Raw genomic sequence first — 17,500 nt, forward strand, 5'->3', positions numbered from 1 at the left:
CTATGATGTTCGCATGGGTGTACGATCCGATAGTGATGTCGTTTCTTCTTCTCTTTACTAGCCTATCCTGCTTCTTTGGTTTGTGATTGTATTTTTGACAGGGGATATTTTTTTTTCTGTAAATCTTCTGCCTGTTTGTTCTTGGTTATTTATAATTTAGCTTATGATATCTTTAGGTTATGATTTTGATTTACATTTGTACTATTTTTTGTTAGATTGCTTGTTTTTTGTTTCAGCGGTCTCTCATATAGATAGAATGGGCTTGGCCAAGGAGTTCACAACATTGCCATCCGGAAGTATAACGGACCAACACACAACTCTGTGTAACCATGAACTTTTATAGTCTGGTTAATACAGTTTAGTGAGAACAACTCACAAACGCGGATGGCAAAAACAATAACAAAGGCCTGAGTGACGTCATCTGCATACTATCTATAACCTCAATTGTGTTGGAAGAGACCTAAAGCAACAAACAAACAAAAAAAACTCCATAGACCATACACACACACACACACACACACACACACACACACACACACACACACACAGAGAACGTCGGTAACTGACATACCAAGGGCTTTGAATATTTCCTCCATAGGACGCACGACATCAGCGGCAGTCATCTTTATTATTGTTTTTAGTCAGCCATTTTTATGAGTTGTTAGTTCTTACTAAATCGCTCCATAGGATACACGACATCAATGGCACGGCATCTCTCTTATGGTTTTTAGCCAGCCAATTTTTATGAGTAAATCTCACTAAATACGGAATAAAGATGGAGTGAAATTGACGTCACTCAGCTATTTTGCTATTGTTTTTAGACAGCCATTTTGATGACTAGTTCTCACTAAATTCTATCAATCAGACTATAAACGTTTAAGGTTACACATTGTTTTGTGCATTGGCGCGTTATGTCTGGCTGGCGTATGTTGTGAGTATTTATCTAAACATATAGCATCAATAGATCGCTCCCATTGAGTGAATGGGCATGATCAATGTTCCATGTGCTCGAGGTCATTGGTCACATTGCCAAGTGTACTCAAAATGACCCACATAGTGAAAAGTATTCACAGCTTTTGAAATATCAAGAATCACGATTGGTAATTTTGTTCAGAATGACACATGAGTATGTGTACAATTTTCATAAACAAAACAGCGTGTTTACATTTGTTAAGATATGTCCAATCGTTGGACAGCAACAAATCACGTGATTGATGACCTGGTTGGACGAAAGCATGAATAAAGATAGTTTGCGCTTGGCTAAGAAGCTTATAACATTGCCATCCAGAAGTATAACGGACCAACACACAAAACTGTGTGTATCCATGAACGTTTATAGTCAGGTTAATACAGTTTAGTGAGCATTACTCATAAACGCGGATGGCAAAAAACAATAACAAAGACCTGAGTGACGTCATCTTCGAACTATCTATATTCAGGTTTTTGTCCAACCAAGTCATCAATCACATGATTTGTTGCTGTACAACGGTTGGATATTCTAAAAAAAAAAAATGTAAACACGCTGCTTTGTTTGTAGTTGTAAACATACACATGTGTCAAACTGAACAAAATGACCAATCGTGATGTTATATATTTCGAAAGCGGTGAGCACTTTTCACTATGTGGGTCACTTTGAGCACACTTTGCAATGTGACGAATGACCTCGAACACATGGAAATGCCCATCCATTTGCCACTAAATTCAGCCCCTTGATTTCTGACCGAATGATAATAAAAAAGAAAGAATCCTCCACACGGGACTGGAATCTCACCGTTGTGGCTCGTTGTTTTAATGAATCGTGGGCTTTTGTGTGTTTTGTTCACTCGTAGCAGCAACCATCGAGCCTTCAACAACAGTGTTTGCCTTTCATTTGTATTGTCCTCATTAAACTGTTCACTGTGTTGGACACAACTAAGGGACACAATCAGAGATAAACGCATTCACTTAATGTAGAAAAAACCCAGTCTCATTTGAGTGTTCTTTTAAAAATCTTTATCTCTGTAAATTTAATCAGTAGTCTATATAGATTTTTGACCAATAAAAACACGGTATTCGTGACACTACGTTCACCCCTCTCGGACAAACATAGCGGTTTTTAAAAAGAAAATGGCTAACCATAGAATGAATGAAGTTGACGTCACACCGCTCTTCCTTATTTTTTTAGACTGCCAGTTGGGCGGTTCGTTCTTACCAGATTCTCTCAATCAGATTTTTAACGTTTAACTCTCTCCTTATCAGCTATTTTCAGGATTTTCCCAAAAACTTCACACACAACTAACACAAAGATTTTAATCACTCAAACACAATAGCAATAAAGTTCTTGCGATAAATAATTCCTTTATCAAAACATGCTATCTATGTATCTATACAACACACTGTTCATTTTCTTTAAATTTTATGATGTAGAAAAGAAATTTGAAAAAGAAAAATGGTTGTAGTCTATGTTAACGAAGCTGACGATTTTCCTATAGTTGGTAAGGATTTCTGTTTTTTGTTTTGTTTTGTTTTTTGTTGTTTTTTTTGTGTGTGTGGGCAGTTCTGATGAGTAATTTATTTACACGCATTCCAATGTATAACACATAATGTGTAGTTCGCTCAGTTTAAGCAAGCACTGTCATTATTTATTTGCTGAATATTGAGGTTAAATAACAAGGGGCGTGATTATGTTTACTGTTTCCACCACTAGGAGTTCATTACCCGCTAATTTGAAATTACGACTCGCCCTTAAAAAAAAAGTTTCCACGCATGCGCCATTACTCATGTTCTGCTAGATGAAACGAAACACACAATAAAAAATAATACATATAAAACAAGAAAGAAAGAAGATGACGCCACTCAGCTCTTTGTTATTGATTTTACCCTCCAGTTGGAGGATGATGTTTTGACCGACGTTATACTGATGTGCTGTTGATGCTATGCGTTTAGGTAAAGTACTCACTACATCCAACAGCCTGATATAATGTACCAACACACATAACTATGTGTAACCTTGAACGTTTACAGCCTGTTCGATGTAATTTAGTGAGAAATCATTAAAATGGCTGTCTATAAACAATAACAAAGAGCTGCATGACGTCAATTTCATTACTTCTATAAAAATTCAATTTTAACTGTCCAAGCTGTCCCAACATAATACCGATTTGGAGCGATGGATCACAAATGTGACCTATCACCTCCAAACAGTATTATGATAAAGGGGAATATTGAATTGAGTCTGCGCTTGGCTAAGAAACTCACAACATTGCCACCCGGAAGTATAACGGACAAACACACACACGATTTTCTCGTAAACGTTAAAGTTTACACATAGATTTCTGTGTTGGTTCTATTAATCGAGCGGTAGAACTGTCGGTATTTTACTTAGACACATTCCATCGATAGTAAAACGTGTGTAGTTTGCTATGCTTACCAATCACGGTCATTGTGTTTACATCATGACAACTGTCCGAGGGGCGTGGTTATATAGGTATCTATTTGACTTATCCTCATCTTATCCATAGGCGGTACGTCACAGAGATGACACCCACCGTTTCAGAACGGTTCTATGTCGGGATTAATAGATAGTATGGGCTTGACTAAGAAGCTCACAACATTGCCATCCGGAAGTATAACGGACCAACATACAAAACTATGTGTAACCTTGAACCTTTATAGTCTGGTTAATACAGTTAAGTGAGAATTACTCATAAATGCGGATGGCAAAAAGCAATAACAAAGACCTGAGTGACGTCAACTTCATCTATCTTTAGTATCTCGAAAGGAGAGTTTAGAAATGAAATAAAGAGAAATTAAATTCATGAAAAGTGTGGGACGGGCATTTCTTGTATCAACAATGATAAGAAAAATAGGATTGGAGAAGTGCCAGATGGAAACAGAAAATAAAAAGTCACGGGGTCAGTGAGTCAAACACAGGATCCAATTCTCCGATACCTCCGCCTGGCCTGGAGAGAGAGAGAGAGAGAGAGAGAGAGAGAGAGAGAGAGAGAGAGAGAGAGAGAGAGAGAGAGAGAGAGAGATGAAGAGAGAGAGAGAGAGAGAGAGAGAGAGAGAGAGAGAAAGAGAGAGAGAGAGAGAGAGAGAGAGAGAGAGAGAGAGAGAGGCGGTCGCACAACTGTCTGAGCTATCCAGCCGTCGCGACCCGTGACTTTTATTCTCTGTTGTCATCTGGCACTTCTCCATACCCTATTTTTCTCAATGAGTTTTGATTTATGAAACCTGTGTCTGCAATTCTTATGGTAAAGTCCATCATTGTCTCTCAAAAAACTAGCAAGACATTTCACAGGTTGGTTAATATTGAATTTCAATGCTATTGGCAATCTACCTGAGTCATGAAAAAGTTTGATATCCTCAGAAATGGCAACATAAGTGTTTTCAATACAATTTAACTTGGTTGCTTTTTTAGGGTTTGTGAGAGGAGAATTTTCAATGGTTTCTTGACAAAACAGGCACTTCGACCAGTCAATTTCAGGGAAGCTTGATCGAGTCTTGGAACTTTGTTCAGATTTTTACAGTCGACAATGGATGTCTGCCGCTTCTTTCCTCCTGCCATATTAGCGCATTCTAGGAAGGAAAGAAAAATAAATCAAAACCCCATGACATACTCAAGAGACAATATTTAAAGTTATTTCCTACAAAGTGTGAATTACGTAGTTTCTCAAGTTACAGAAAATGTTACCATCTTAAGGCGATATAGGGTAGCTTGAGAGATGACAGAATGAACAAGTTTGTGTGCGTGCGAGTGTGTGTGTGTGTGTGTGTGTGTATGCGTGTTAGTGTGTATTTGTGTGTGTGTTTGCGTGAGAAAGGTTAAACACATATTAGTTGACGGGGCTTGGATAGCTCAGTGGTAAGATTCTCTGCAAAACAACAATAAAACAACAACAACAACATCAACACACACACACAACGAACACATACTTCCAAATACCTGTTAGAATGGAACTTTAGTCCTTGCAATCTTGACCATTCAACAAATCAAACTAGCATTCCCATTTGACGAGGTCCCCAGGCATGATGCTTTTAAGGAAACAAAGGACTGTGAGGCTGGCAAGTAGAAATAAACAAACAAGTCAATACATTGTTTAAAAAAACCAAACCTGAACATGCAAAAGGTAAAGCAATGTGTGTGAATATTAGCGTGTATTGGTAGAATTGTGTGTGGAGATGTTCTTTTTTTGATCAACTGAGTTAATAATAAATTAGTTATGTTTTTTTCTTTCTCGGTCAGCAGTAATGATAAACACCGTTATTCTATCACCAATCATCGACAGGCTAATCTATATCTAATTGAATCTAAAAGGGTCTAAATTTAGTACTGACATAGCACATGTAACTTATATTATACTAAGATAGAAAAATATGTTCAGATCCAAGCATGGGCCATAATCTTACTCTATCTTTTGCATCCTGGGGGCTTATGATATGACTGTGACTCAGCTTTGATCTGACCCAATTCTTTTTTCACAACTCAATTCTTTTGTCATACATTGCGCAATACTTATCGCACTAGCATGCGCATAAAGTAAAATAACATCACGATGATATAAGACATTTATAATAGATGAAAAAGATTGTTCCTTACCTTTTCAATGAATATCGATTGCACAAAATAAAATTGTAGTTTGTTGACATCGTTCAAAAGACAAAACTCATTCTCTCAGTTATTTTTTAGACAACACATGATGCCATTGTCGGTAGATGGAGCTGTCGTTATCTCGAAGGGAGAGGCGGTGACAGATGACAAAACCGCATTTCGATTTAGCATTATTGTACTGTACACAATGGTTGAAAGAAACCTCTTTAACTGCTTTAAATATTTTTTTTAGTCTCTTGTTGTTGTTTTTTTCGTTTACAGGCGCTAAGACATCCTAGTACATACTTAGTAAAGGATAGGTCGACCTAATGACTCATAGTTTTGTTGCACGGGCAAAAAAGGACAATTTTTATTGGGGTTTTTTCTGCGGTCAGAAGAATCAAAAAAAAATGTTTTAAAATAATTAAAAGCTATATTTTTGGTAAATAATAATGGAAAACATTAAAACAAAAATATCTCCACGATCAAAAACACATCAAGATGTTCTTAATGGGTGAGAATGTTTTTTTTTAATACTTTTGTCATCGAGCGCCAAAACGTCACAAAGTGCGCGTTTTCACTAGACTTTACGACGAATTTTAAGGTCTTTTCAATAAAAATGGTATTTGGAGCCACCTATTTTTCGAATCTTCATAATTTTCTGCACCAATTTGTATACTTAGTTTGCTGGTTACAAAAAGTGCACAAAACGCACGGAACTTGCCGCTAAGAAAACGGACTACTCGGAGTGTTTTGCAATTCAAGAAATTGTATTCACTCTCCAGCTTAACTCACTCAACCCTAGCACCGACTATGTCCGTAGTTTACCCGGGGTTACTTTTACCCCATGCCTATTTATTACATTCTTATGAGACAAATTATAGGCGTTGTATCAAAGCTAATGTTTTTAGTTTTTACATGTTAATGGTAGTTGAATTAAACTATCTATACACATGTTCATTTTTAATACATTTTTTCCAATTTTGAAAAGTAGCAAAAAAAAACAAAAACTCTAGGATTGAATGAGTTAAAGAATTAGACATTAACCCCGAGTTTCATGTTTGTGGCTATGAACTGAATATTCACGACCTTGTTCATCCCGATAGCTCAGTAGGTAGAGCACTCGCTTCACACACAAAAGGACCGAGACCTATCCCGGGTGCAGTCGAGATTTTTAAAATTTTATGATCCTCCTGTCTACCCAGCAGTAAATGGGTAGCTGGGTCTGTCAGACATGGCGGAAAGTACTTTTCGATAGATTAGCATCTTATCCAAAAGATGGCAAGCAATTGCTATTGTCTTTTTCACGCTATTGACACCGGGATGAACTCCGGTTCCATGGGCATAATGGCTCTGAAGGACTACTTTAATTTTTTTTACTGTTCATCCCGACATATATACCATTTTGAGACGGTGGGTTCTCTATTATTATCCATCATTACCTCATAGTCGTTTTTAGGTCAGAGTCGACGTGCACGTATTTCGAGGTCTGATAACCTAATTCTTTATAGTCTCATTGTTGTAATGGAAACAAAAAAAAAAAAATGACGCAAAATATTGTCCATTACAACAATGTTAAACTTGGCCCTTAAATGCGTTCGGAGACCTTAATATTAAATGTATATTTTCACGTCGGTCAGAGTCATTTAAGAATTTTGTATTGAAAATGTGACCCATCCTCTCAAAACGGTATTATGTCGGAACAAACCATATGCTTAAAAGCCGAATTTAATGTTAAACTGGTCAAAAATATAAATTTTTGGCATTAGTACCCTGAAATATGATATCCGTTCTCCTCAATAAATAGTATAAACTCAACACAAGTCTGATATTTCTGGCTATAAATACAATTTTCAACATCTTAACCAACCCGACTTAATGCCGTTTTGAGGCGAAGGGTCACGTATATGGTTAAAGTTATGAGACGAGCTTAGTTGATCTGTCATATTGAAGAGAGTGAATATTACAGGATTCTTTCATGGCTATGGATATTGATGCTATTTTGAGCTTTTATTTTGCGCAATATCCACTAAACGGCTCAAAGCGCTTTACAAGGTGTTCCTGGCCAACAGCAACACTTAACATCTAGGACGAAACACGACGACTGTTAGGCGATATGACAATTTTTTTGGACAGAGACAACGCTGTTAACGGCCGGGTACTCATTTTACACCTGAGTACGGTGAGAGAATGTGAGTAAAAAGCATTTTCCAAGGAGGCTCGAACCCAGGACCTTCCGACCCGAAAGTGAGTGTCATACCGCCTGACCACAAAGCCGCTGCTATGCGATTAGTTAAAAAAAACAACCCATAACACCCGCCAGCCGGATATAACATATCAACACACAAAACAATATGGAACCTTCAACGTTTTATAGAGTCTGATTAATACAATTTAGTGAGAACTACTCATAAAATGGCTAGCTAAAAGCAATAACAAAGACCTGAGTGACGGTAATTTAGTTATATCTATATTATATTAAATGATATATTTTGAGCGCGCCACTTAACTCTCTCCTTACCAGCCATTTTCAGGATTTTCCCCAAAACTTCACACCCAACTAACACATTAATATATTTTTTTATCACTCAAACACAATCGCAGTAAAGTTCTTGCGATACATAATTTCTTTAGCAAAACATGCACTACAACACACTGTTCATATTCTTTAAATTTTATGATGTACAAAAGAACTTTGAATAAGAAAAAGGTTGGTTGTATCGTAACGAATGTGACGATTTTCCTATAGATAGTATGCGCTTGGCCAAGAAGCTCATAACATTGCCATCCGGAAGTATAACGGACCAACACACAAAATTGTGTGTTTCCATGAACGTTTATGGTCAGGTTAATACAGTTCAGTGAGCATTACTCATAAACGCGGATGGCAAAAACAATAACAAAGACCCCATTGACGTGAACTGCATACTATCTATAGTTGGTAAGGAGAGGGTTAATTAAGATCACGATCTTGCAAATGGGTGTTAATGAGCTGTAACAATAACGAATTTGGTAAATTCATAGCGATGAAAGACACATTTGTTTCAACTTTCCAACCGAGATGATTCGATATATCGGAACCAATAAGCTGGAAAGGGCTTTATTTAGCATTGAATTCAATTTAATTATCGTGATAATTTTGTAAAATATTTGCCTCTTCCTCGTCAAAACATATCGAAAGCCCCGCCCGCCTTGGATTCCCAATAGGATTCAATAGTCTGATGTCACGTCCGCCCAGTAACCAGCAGCTTGGTTCTAAACAAAGAAAATCAGTACTTTTTACTCTTCATGCTGGCAAGAACTTTTTCACATGTCATCTGATCAGATTATATAAAAGTCAAAACATGATCGATCAGATTTAAAACGTTTTTCTCCTCTGGATACACTTTTATGCTCGTCGGAGAAGTATTTCATAAGGGCGTCCGCCATTGTTCCGATAGTTTAGAACCAGTTACTAAGTTACTATGCGTCAGTCATTACGAGGAAGTGACGTCACGACTATTGAAGCCTATTCCATGTTCATAAGCACCAAACGATTATTTGTTATCTTTAGATAGAACGAAGTCGACGTCACTCGGGTCTTTGTTATTGATTTTTTTGCCATTCACGATTATAAGTAATTCTCACTAAACTGTATTATCTAGACTATAACAGAGTTTTGTGTGTTGGTCCGTTATACTCCCGGATGGCAATGTTGTAAGCTTCTTAGCCAAGCTCATACTATCTATATTGATCGAAGTTGGTCTATGTTGTTGTTGTTTGCCATCCACGTTTATGAGTAATTCTCACTAAACTGTATTGACCAGACTACAAACGTTCAAGCTTACACATAGCTTTGTGTGTTGGTCCGTTATACTTCCGGATGGCAATGCTGTAAGCTTCTTAGCAAAGCGCATACTATCTATAGATCAATGTGACGTACTCGGCGACCAGCCACATGCTGTGACTATGGGTTGATTTTATTCCATGGTCAATTATTGATAATCATGTGTATTGTTGCCGAGGCATGTGTGGGGCATTTAAGATGTGGCTATTAATCGGTGTGGTCTCTCACACAATCACTCACTCACACACGCACACACACACATACACACATACACTTACACACAAACAATAACAATAAAACAAGTCAGAAAAATAGACTCGGTACAAAAATCATTAAACAAACCAAGCACTTATTTTTGATATATATGTATAAAACTACTCAGTCTTTATAACCAGACCAATATCGCTTTTTATACGTGTCAATAAAATTCTCAATGCTTAAGATAAGTAAAATTATTTTAACAAAGATTGCACTTTGACATATTGCATTTCCGTGCTACAGGGGATTCACAGTGCTTCATCCTTTCACGATAACATGCTATATAGAGCCAAATTTTAATTTCATTATGTACAAGTCACCTGCCAAGAAGCCTCCTCCCCCCCCCCCCCCCCCATAAATTTCACTCTTACAACTCCATACAGCCAGTTACTCATTCAAACCTGGTAGTGTGTACAGATAGTATGCGCTTGGCTTAGAAACTCATAACATTGCCATCCGGAAGTATAACGGACCAACACAGAAAACTCTGTGTAACCTTGAACTTTTATAGTCTGAATAATACAGTTAAGTGAGAATTACTGATTAATGTGGATGGCAAAAAAAAAAAAAAAAAACAACAACAAAGACATCAGTGACGTCGACTTCATTCTATCTATACAATGCTTTACCGATTTAACAACGCTGAAATCTGAGTTTTGCGATCATTGTGTCACTCTTCCATTCACTGACCACGTTCAATAGAAATTTTCATCTATTGATTTGTTAAGGGGAGGGGCGACACCTGAAACTATTTTCAAGAATAATGGCTATATCCAATATCTTTTTATATGGGACATTGCCTATGACCAATGGATTCGAACCATGCGATTTATTTCGGTGGGCGTGTCCGGTTGCCATGGTGACGGCCGCCATCTTGGATTTTACTCTTCTCTGGGTGCTATTTTTAAAAGTTACTTTCTCAATAAGTTTCCATGGAATTTTCTTGAAATTTTGCATGGTTGTATTTTTGTATATTATAAAAAAAATACAGAGCATTTTAAAAATATTTTTAATAGATTTTTATTTATAAATTAAAAAAAATTAAAATTTTTCGGTATGATAAAAATCATGTTTTTTGAAATAAAAATGTCAATTTTTCAAAAAATAATAAAGATATTTAAAATTCCTTCTGTATGATTTTAGATAATCACTATAGCTCTAGACATGCAAAGTTTTAAACAAATTGATTGATAAATGACAAAATAAGATAAAAAAGATTGTTAAAAAATGTCATTTTGAGAAAAACGAGATCAAAGATAACAATGAATGAAAATAATAAGACAAAACGGTACAACCAGCTCAAAACATACCAGCACCGTATGAGGGTCCCCCGTGTTCTTTTTCTGCCTCCCTCTGGGCTTTTTCATGGCTCTGAGCTTTCATTTTGCCTCTTTTTTTTCTCTTTATGTTGAGCAACCCTTATGCTTTGGTCAAGTCTTTTTGACTCTGCTTCCTGACTCAACATCTGGGAGTGTTCTCCCAGTCCACCGATGCTCAAAGACACTTTCAGGGATGTTATTTCTGTTGGACCAAAATTATACTCTGCACCAAACTCAACTTTTTTCAGGGACTGGAAGTATGTTTATGGCATCTTGACCAAACAGAATTATGAAACCTTTCGTTTGGATTTTGTGCTGTCTTCATCTCACAACAAATCATATACAGGCTTCAAGTGCTCATGAAGCAAATCAAAATTCAAAGGTGTATGTAGACGCTGCTTGTGTCAACAGGATACACATGGGCAGCAATATATTTTTTATAAAAGCATATGGAGTCCGGTTCAGGAGGACAATACCTATGTTGAGGGAAGTCATTGGTGGAATATCCGTGGTAAAGACCGGCAAGAATAGACCATCTCATTTCTTTCCGCTGCGGCATTGCTTGGAATCGCTTTATCATAATACTACTATCACACACCCAATTCCCATCAAAGATTTGTGGCTACAGATCAACCATGAGCCATCATAACTTTCTTGCTTTCTTGGCTTATGTAGCAAATAATTGTTGCCAACGTTTGGATTTTTTGGTCACTTTAGGTATATTTATAATAATCCAGTAAAAATTGGAAATATTTAGAGATAATTAATGTGAATACGTGTCAAAATTTGATAAAACAATTGATCAATCGGAATGTAAACAAATCGTAGTAAAAGTAATAGTAATAGAGGCGAACTTTCACCTTGACTCAACATCCACTCCCTGGCGCGGAGTCGGAGGTCGAGAACAAGGTCAGCCAATCAGATCGCACCATTCGTTCGCGACTAACAGTTTCTAAACCCCTACCCTGCCCATATTGTGATATTTATGAGACTGAAACCTTGTCAACTAGACGGGCAAAGAGTAGACTAAACTATCGATATCAAAATCTACAACATCGATATGTATTATAATGCTTTTCAGCCCTATTATTTTCAGTTGAATTCTCACCAAAAATTGAAAAGTTTGGTATTTTCATGTCGACTTCCATGTTTATGAAAGACGATTTACAAACTTTATATTATCCAAATCACATTCTCAGTGCTGAAAATATGTGAAAAAATGATTGTTCTTTTATAATAAATAAAAAACTGAAATTTTATATTTTGACCCTAAAATCGATATTTCAGGTGTCGCCCCTCCCCTTAAGATTAGGTTATCTGATGAAAATTAAGTTTAAAAATACAACTTTAATCACTTGAGCTTTTAAAGAGCTTAATATCCACTAAACGAGCTCAAAGCGCTTTACAAGGAGTCCAGAACTATAAATGTTGGACAAGATATGGACGCCTATAAGGCACTATTACAATTTTATTTTGATAGAGGCAACGCTGTTGTCGGCCATGTACCTATTTGACACATGAGTGTGGTGAAAGAATATAATATATGAACCTTTTTCAAGGACTTAACTTTGCGCCTCCCAAAGTGGGACTGGAGCCAGGGACCTACAAGTCCAAAGGCGAGTGCCATACCACAAGACTAAATAGTATAGCAACAATGGTGTTGTCTATTTTTGGGTTTATTTCTATGCCAATGGATCATAGGTAGATGTTTATTTATTTTAATGGCTCAATAAAGACGCGCATTATAACATTATATATATTTTATTATCCTTCATTTATATAATATATCAACTGAAATCACGCTGCACTTTTTATTGTGATGGCAATGTGTCTTTAATGAATCTACCCAAACCTTTTACCGTTGCGTGTGATATAATGATGGGGGTTAGTATTTAGCAGTGGCGGCTTGTGGAAGTTTGGTAGAATTTTATCTCTCAAAATTATTTATAGCTATGAACAAATTGTCAGTTTTAATGGCAATATGATTCAATTAATAGTCTGATGTCACGTCCGCCCAGCAACCAGCAGCTTGGTTCTAAACAAAGACAATCGGTACTCTTTATTCTTCATGCTGTCATGTGATCAGAATGTATAGGTAAAAGTTAAAACATGATCAGATTTATAATGTTTTTCTCCTCTGGATACACTTTTATGCTTGTCGGAAAAGTATTTCATAAGGGCGTCCGCCATTGTTCCGATAGTTTAGAACCAGTTACTGTTGAAGCCTATCATTATTGTCTAATTTTCGGAAAAAACTCTTCCAAACTCTTTCAAACGTCTATATCTCTTCGTCGATTTGGACATTGATGACGTACCGTGTCAGACTGGTATTATGTCCGAATGAATCTGATGCAAAAAAGTGAATTTAGAATTAAACTGATTCCAAAATAATAATACAAAAAATAAATAAAATAACATTCCCTTTATTCACCCCGAAAGGGAAAGACTGGAATAACCCAGGCGTCAGCCGCAGAGCAGCGCCGCAAAGTGAGCTAGGGCGAGGTGACTTGCTCAAGGCCACACAGCGCCCGCAGCGGCCGGCAGGTGATTGAACTCGGTACCTTTCGGGTACGAAGCAAATACCGTACCACTGAGCCACATTGCCACTAAAAAAAAATCTCTTTTTGGGTTTATGCACTTTATTAATTAAACTTTATCTATTCTACTCAATAAAACACAATCTCAACTAAAGTTTCATTTACTTCATTATAAATTCATTTTTAGTCTCTATGCCTCTCACACAATCATTCACTCACTCAATCTCATGACCGTGATGGTCATAGAGAGAGGATTTTGCAGTCATAGAGAGAGGATTTTGCAGTCATAGTGAGAGGATTTTGCAGTTATAGAGAGAGGATTTTGCAGTCATAGAGAGAGGATTTTGCAGTCATAGAGAGAGGATTTTGCAGTCATAGAGAGAGGATTTTGCAGTTATAGAGAGAGGATTTTGCAGTCAGAGAGAGGGTTTTGCAGTCATAGAGAGAGGATTTTGCAGTCATAGAGAGAGGATTTTGCAGTCATAGAGAGAGGATTTTGCAGTTAAAGAGAGAGGATTTTGCAGTTATAGAGAGAAGATTTTGCAGTCATAGAGAGAGGATGTTGCAGTCATAGAGAGAGGATTTTGCAGTCATAGAGAGAGGATTTTGCAGTCATAGAGAGAGGATTTTGCAGTAATAGAGAGAGGATTTTGCAGTAAGAGCCCTCAATCAAGATCTGTCCTCAGCTTTCCATATTAATGTTGGGTTGTCCATAGTTGTCCATTCCTTTATGTTATTAACCCAGTACAACTTTGTTTGCTGTTCTATCCTTCTGCATCCCTCCAAGGTCCCTTGCATGATCGTATTTGCCAATGTCTCATAGGTAGAATATCAAATTAAAGATATTGATGAGCAGGCACTAGTATAAGATAAAGATCTGAACAAGTGTGCATGAAAGGTGCCAGACAAAGCAAGAAAGAAAAATAGAAGAAAAAAAAACATCCCAAAAAATCAGTCGATTTGGATTGCGTCATTATTTTTTTTGGGGGGGGGGGGAGGGTGGGGGTGGGGGGGGGGGGGGAGGGTTCCCATTACAACAATGAGCCCATTATGAATTTGGTTATGAGACCTGCAAATAAGTGGTGTTTGAGTGATATCGATACCCAAGCAAACATCGTAGTCCAAGGTCAACAGCTGGAAGAGTTAGCATACTTTTTATGTACAACGGGATTACATTCACTAGAGACAAGTCAGAGGCAGCTCAACAACCAAAATTAAAAATAGGATAGCAATGCCAACTAATCCACATTTACATATATACAGGTGTGACATCTGAGAGCGAGGCTCGAATCCAAAATCTTCCGATCCGAAAGCGAGTGTCATACCATTAAACCACATAGCCACACAAAAAGATGCTGGTGGGCTTTATCATAAGATTGTTACAACCGTCACTAAGATTTTTATTGTAATAATGCGAGGGAAAATGTGATGGAAACATGTGTTTTTGATTTTCTGTCATTTCGATTGAAGTGTGTTCGTCTTTTGTGTGTTCCGCTGTGTATATAGATAAATACATGTGTCCGTAAATAAATAAGCAAATGAATAAATAAACAGATAAATATATAAGTTGATTAATAATTGAATAAATAAATAGATAATAAATAAATGAATAAATAAATAAAATAATAAATAAATAAATAAATAAATAAATAAATAAATAAATAAATAAATAAAATTCAATCCTTTGATGTCACGATGCTGGAAATTTCAAAATTGCATATTTAAAAAGAATATTTAACAGGCCAAATGGTTACAAAATTTCCATTTCAAACAGCCCTAACTGCCAAGCGCCACTGGAAAGATGAAAAATTATGCACGTCGCAATTATTATGGTTTGTGTTTCATGGCCACCAGTTGCGCCGGCTGTTAAAACTTTCCATGTTGTGCAATTAATATTAGATTTATAGACTTGTGGAATATAAAAGTTAAATAAATGTAAGTAGATAGGTTAGGAGGAAAAGGCAAATAGGTTGTAATAAGGCTTACCGTGAAGCAGTCCCCAATATTACGCACATACATAATATGTGATCAACTTTCTCATAATAGGATTATATCGGGGTAGATAATAATAATAATAATAATAATAATAATAATAAATAATAATAATAATAATAATAATAATAATAATAATAATAATGATAATAATAATGATAATAATAATAATAATAATAATAATAATAATAATAATAATAATAATAATAATATACTTTATTATCCAAAAAATGGAAATTCGTTCACAGACGTGGCATGCATTAAAATAGATACAAAAAGTTAATAATTTATGGCGACAATGTTTATATATTTTAATCTTTATTTGAAGTAAATCGGGTGATTTTTCATGAAGTTATGGTCAGATGTATGGGAAAGGTATCCAGCAACTTTTCTCAAATTTCATACTTTTCCAACTTGACTAGCTGTAAAAAATATCTTGAAGTGAAATTAAGTTTTGATATTTTCCCAAAAATATACAAAAAGGGTTGATTTAATCATTTATGACAAGAACTCATTTTGGATAAAAATTGACCTTCTAACTAAACTTGGTAATATCTTAGTTCAAACTTTCACCTTTTCACCATCCGACTGATTATGTCATTCACTGTAACATTTGGATTTAAAAAGTATGAAAAAAAGTAGAGCATTAAGATAGCTCAATATCTACTAAACGTGCTTAAAGCGCTTTACAAAGGGTCCCTGGCCAACAGCAACACGTATATAGAACGAGACATGACGCTTGCTAGGCGATATTACATTTTTTCCGACAGAGACAACGGCCAGGTAATCATTTTACACCTGAGTACGATGAGAGAATGTGAGTAAAGAGCCTATATTCCAAGGACTCATCTATGCGCCGAACAAGGCTCGAACCCAGGAGCTTCCGATCCGAAAGCGAGTGTCATACCACAAGACCACATAGCCGCATAAATTGGATTACTCCAACATTATACCAAATTCAGACTGGTCCCAAGTTGAAGCAGGCTGATTTCTGGGGGATGATTTTAAAAAATGGTATTTTTCTTTCTGCTTTGTTTGGCACTGTATCATACACACACTTTGTCATGCTTTGTTTGACACTGTATCATACACACACTTTGTCATGCTTTGTTTGGCACTGTATCATACACACACTTTGTCATGCTTTGTTTGGCACTGTATCATACACACACTTGTCATGCTTTTTTGACACTGTATCATACACACACTTTGTCATGATTGTTTGGCACTGTATCATCACACACTTGTCATGCTTTGTTTGACACTGTATCATACACACACTTTGTCATGCTTTGTTTGACACTGTATCATACACACACTTTGTCATGATTTGTTTGGCACTGTATCATACACACACTTTGTCATGCTTTGTTTGACACTGTATCATACACACACTTTGTCATGCTTTGTTTGACACTGTATCATACACACACCTTGTCATGATTTGTTTGGCACTGTATCATACACACACTTTGTCAAATGTCTGTCATTCACCTACAGTATCTGCTCTCTTATTTGTCACTATTCAAAAGGTGACATGCAATCACGCAATCGCGGTAGTGAACCCTTGATCAAATACACCTCATTAGGTCTGACGCTCTTAAACTAAACAAAAAAAAAATTGAGCTTTTATATAACGCAATATCCACTAAACGTGCTCAATGCGCTTTACAAGGGGTCCCTGGCCAACAGCAACATTTAACATGTAGGACGGGACATGCTGCCTGTTAGTAGGCGATACTACATTTTCTGACAGAGACAACCTGAGTACGTTGAGAGAATGTGAGTAAAGAGCCTTCTCCAAGGACTCAACTATACGCCGAGCGAGGCTCGAACCCAGGATCTTCCGATCCGAAAGCGGGTGTCATACCACAAGGCCACATAGCCGCACAATGAAAGAATTGAACTACACCTCATTAGCTCTGACGTCTCTTAAGTATTCTTTTTATTGTTTTTTCTTTAAAGGATTTGTTTGAACGTATAATTGGCTCTTTGC

At 36.6% G+C, this 17,500-nt stretch overlaps 1 protein-coding gene and 1 long non-coding RNA gene across 3 annotated transcripts in view; one reads left to right on the forward strand and one right to left on the reverse strand.

The window, feature by feature from the left end:
- The window catches only part of LOC144957734 (uncharacterized), a 116,811-nt gene that overhangs the window by 11,584 nt on the left and 87,727 nt on the right, over positions 1-17,500 (forward strand). The window lies entirely within an intron of this gene.
- LOC144957768 (uncharacterized) lies at positions 4,473-6,306 on the reverse strand. Its single transcript, XR_013642203.1, has 3 exons — positions 5,582-6,306; positions 4,928-5,043; positions 4,473-4,560 (listed from the first exon to the last, which is right to left on the reverse strand). It is a non-coding gene; the product is annotated as an uncharacterized LOC144957768 (long non-coding RNA).

Source organism: Berghia stephanieae, chromosome 12 (assembly GCF_034508935.2).
Source record: "Berghia stephanieae isolate SIO BIC M18660-M18661 chromosome 12, UCSD_Bste_1.3, whole genome shotgun sequence".
Lineage (NCBI taxonomy): Eukaryota > Metazoa > Mollusca > Gastropoda > Nudibranchia > Aeolidiidae > Berghia > Berghia stephanieae.